This window comes from Prionailurus bengalensis, chromosome E2 (genome assembly GCF_016509475.1).
Source record: "Prionailurus bengalensis isolate Pbe53 chromosome E2, Fcat_Pben_1.1_paternal_pri, whole genome shotgun sequence".
NCBI lineage: Eukaryota > Metazoa > Chordata > Mammalia > Carnivora > Felidae > Prionailurus > Prionailurus bengalensis.
In genome coordinates this window covers 17,012,071-17,016,590 of record NC_057352.1, presented here as the reverse complement: position 1 = coordinate 17,016,590, position 4,520 = coordinate 17,012,071, and positions in this window count along the sequence as shown.

The window sequence follows — 4,520 nt, the reverse complement described above, 5'->3', positions numbered from 1 at the left end:
GAGGTGTAGTATCCCTTACATCCTCAAATACCTTATTCCCATCCTCCAGTTACCCTTAGAGAGTTTGGTTTAAATTAATATTCAAGCTTACATTAGTATTTTGTAAATGTTGTTCATGTCTTAGCCTTTTTTTTCCCCTGAAGTTAATACTTGCGGGCTTTTAAAATTTGCTTCCCTTTCTCTGTGCTCATTATGTAGATGGACAGTATGTCTAAACTTTCTGATGGAGTGACTTTTTTCAGTACTTTCAAATTCAACCTTTAAAAATAATTGCCTTTAAAATATTTTTATTGTGAAATAGGAAAGACCTGAAGACAAGTGCATAGAATGTGTATGTTCAGTGTAACTCAATAGTAATGAAGAGTATATTTGGTATCTCAAGAAGAAACAGCCTATGCATATAATATTTCTGATCCCCAGGCCCCAGCTGATCACTAACTATCCTGCCTGGCTGGTGGGGTAATAATATTGTGAAGGCTGCTTTTGGGCAATTAACTTTAACAATGGAAACCTGAGTAAGGTAGAAGGGCCCATAGTAACCCCCTGGCAGAATATAAACATGCTCTTTAGGTGACCCACCTCAAAATATCCATAAGCCCCAGCTGACCAATGGGTTACTTACATCAGGACACGGGGACCATAAAAGGAAAATTAAGGGGTGGGAAGCCATAGTTAGTTACCACACCTCCTCACTTCCCCTCTTTAATTAACTACAGCTTCCCACCCCTGCCGCACTGCAGACAGTCTCTGCTTTGCCTTTGTGCCCACTGCTTTCTTGCGGTATATTCGATAAACTTCTATCTCCTTTGTTCTGCCTTGGATGAATTCTTTCACCATCCCCATTGTCAGCTTCTACCAGATCTTGTCACCCCACATTTGGTGGCTCCCATCGAATCAGGGGACCCCACAAATATCTTGGCTTGTCAGTTATCTATCTTTAAAACTTACATAAGCACATATCGTATGAATTTATCTTGCTTAGTTCTTAAAATCCTAACTGAATTAATTCAAAACTCTACGCTAAAGACTTTGCAGAAGAAAATGTATGCCCACTCAGGGTGAAAATTATTTTCCTCATTACTGTTGTGTCATGGGACCCCAAGATCAACACTCTGTCCAAGGTTGAACGATTCACTAGAGGAACTCACAATGAAACAATACAAAGGGAAATTAGCAGAGAAAAGGTGCATGGAACAAAGTCCAGGAAAAACCAGCACATGTTTCCAAGGATCCTTTCCAAGTGAAATCAAAGAGGACATTAATTTCCCCTGCAACAAGTTTTGACAACACATGTGAAATGTTGCCAACCAGGGAAGTTCACTAGAGACTCAGTACCTAGAGTTTTTATTGTGTGCTGGTCACATAGGGAGCCTCTGCCAGGCACATACTAGAATTTCAGAAGGAAAGCAGATATTTAACAAATTATATGATTTACACAAACAGGCATAGTGAGCCATTTTTGTCAAATAGGATAGTGTGAATCCCCTCTGGAAATCTAAGTTCTAGGTGCAAGCCAAGGGCCAACTGTGCAAGCAGACATTTCCAGGGATAAGAATTCTCAGGTCTGCTATGCTAAGACTTTTCTGCACACCAGTGTCCTAAACAAAATGTCTGACTTTCAAAACAACAAAAATTAAAAGGCATATGAAAATACAAGGAAAAAAAAAATCAAGATATTCCCAAGAGATTAAAAAAAAAATCCTAACTAGACTCAGGTATCCTTAGCTTGTTGCCGTGTAACTTCAATCTATACTCTGTCTTCACATGGCCTTCTCTTGTATGTCTTTTCATCTTCTATTATAAAGACACTTGTCATTGGATTTAGGTCCCACCCAGATTATCTAGAATGAACGCACCTAGGGATTCTTAATTATGCCTGAGAAGAAAATTACTTTTACTAAGTAAGGTCACATTCACATGTCTCAGGGTTAGGATATGGACATATCTCTGGGGGCCACAATTTAACCCACTGCAATCTGTTACTATGTTTATTCTTACCCTAATAGATTTCCTTAGAATTCTCATCCTCCCACTATTATTTTTTTTAATTTATTTTTGAGAGAGAGCGCACACATGCACATACGTATGAGTGGGGAAGGCAGAGACAGAGGGAGACAGAGCATCTGAAGCTGGCTCTGCACTGACAGCAGAGAGCCCGATGTTGGGGCTCGCACTCATGAACCATGAGATCATGACCTGAGCCAATATCAGGAGTCAGAGGTTTAACAGACTGAGCCACCCAGGCACCCCTCATCCTCTTACTGTTATAAATGACATCTAGATACTGACAACAAATAAATGTTTCTCTTTAACATGGACTCAGTGGTTTAGGAGAGCAAAGACAAAATTCTTCATCTACCCCTCAAAATTTGCTCATTCCATAGTTTTATTTCAGTAAATAACAATTCTGGTTTTCAGTTACTCAAGCTGAAAATACTCGCATGAGCCTAGGTTCTTATCTTTCATTTCCAACATCAAATCTGTTACCTGATTCTTTCAGCTCTATCTTCAAAATATATCTGAAATCCAACTCCTCTCATGACTACCAGTGCAATCACCCAAGACCAAGTTACCATCATCTCTTACCTGGATTATTCCAACAGCTCATTAGCTAGTTTCCCTGCTTCCTTTTTTTTTTTTTTTTTTTTTTTTTGGTTCCCCTACACTGTATTCTCTAATCAGCACCCTGGTCTCTCTCTCTGTTTTTAAAGTTTTAGCTATTTAAGTAATCTCTATACCCCATGTGGGGCTTGAACTCACTACCCCAAGATCAAGAGTTGCACAGTTTTCTGACTGAATCAGCCATGCACCGAGTGATCTCTTTTATTTTATTTTTATTTTTTAAGCTTATCAATTTACTTTGAGAGAGAGCTCAGGAGGGGCAGAGAGAGAAGGAGAGAGAGAGAATCCCAAGCAGGCTGCTCATTGTCAGTGAAGAGCCTGATGCGAGACTTGAACTCATGAACCGTGAGATCATCACCTGAGCCAAAATTAAGAGTCAGACACTTAATGACTGAGCCACCCTGGTACCCCACCCCCACCCCCAAGTGATCTCTTTTAAATGCAAGTCAGATCATGTCACTCCTCTGTGCAGAGCCAACATTGCCTTCACATCTCACTGAGAAAAATAAGCAAAGTTCTTACAATGCTCTCTAAGACCTTCCATAATTGGTCCCCTCATTAGCTCCTTCTTCTCATCTACTATTCTTCACTTTGTCACTATGACCAACTTGCTGCTTTTGAATATACCAGGCTTGTAGCCAACCTATGGCATTTCTATTTTGGTGTTTTCTCTGTTTATAATTCACTTTGTCTAAATACCTTTAAATGCCACTGCTTCTTCTTTTTGGTTTTGCTCAAATATTTTCTTTTTAGGCTTCTCCTAACTATTCTATTTAAAAGGACAATTCCCAGGGTTCCTGACTGGCTCAGTCAGAAGAGCACACAACTCTTGATCTTGGGGTTGTGAGTTTGAGCCCTGCATTGGGTGTAGAGATTACCTAAATAAATAAAACTTAAAAAAAAAACAACACAGGGGCACCTGGGTGGCTCAGTTGGTTAGGCGACCAGCTTCGGCTCAGGTCATGATCTCACAGTTTGGGAGTTTGAGCCCTGCGTTGGGCTCTGTGCTGACAGCTCAGAGCCTGGAGCCTACTTCAGATTCTGTGTCTCTCCCTCTCTCTCCCTCTCCCCGGCTCATGCTCTATGTCTCTGTGTCTCTCAATAATAAATAAATGTTAAAAAAATTAAAAAATGGTATGAAAGTATGACATTTCCCCCACCACAAAATACTATGCCACCGTAAGAACAAGGAATATGTATTAATATGGGATGTCTCCTAAGAAATAATAGTAAAAAATAAGATGCTTTATATTAAAATTTGTGAAAAATAAAGATAAGGGGCCTTATATACATAGATATGTTGGTATAGTCATAGAATTACTCAAAGTAGTTTACATAAGAAACTAGCCACAGTAGATACATGTAGAGAAGAGAAATAGTGAAAGGGAGACTTCTTTTTTTTTCACTATAACCTTGTTTACATTTTTAAGATCAATGAGATGATTCCTTTAAAAACAACTGTGAAACGGGGCACCTGGGTTGCTCAGTCGCTTAGGAGTCTGACCTCAGCTCAGGTCATAATCTCATGGTTTGTGGGTTCAAGCCCCATGTGGGGCTCCGTAATGATAGCTCAGAGCCTGGAGCCTGTTTCAGATTCTGTGTCTCCCTCTTTCTCAGCCCCTCCCCTGCTCATGCTCACTCTCTCCCTCTTTCAAAAATAAAAAACATTAAAAAAATAAAAATAAAATAAAAACAATTGTGAAAAAAAAAAAGTTGACAGAAAGGAGAGCCAGGAGGAAAGTTACTAAGTTCCTAAGCTAGTAGCTTTGAGAGGTGATGAAGGTTGCTGAAATAGGACTGTGAAATGCAGATGTAAAGTATAACCCTGAAGCTTTTAGCAATGGAAAGATAGAAAGCAGAATGTAATAAAAAGAAACTGCAGTGTGCAACAATAATAG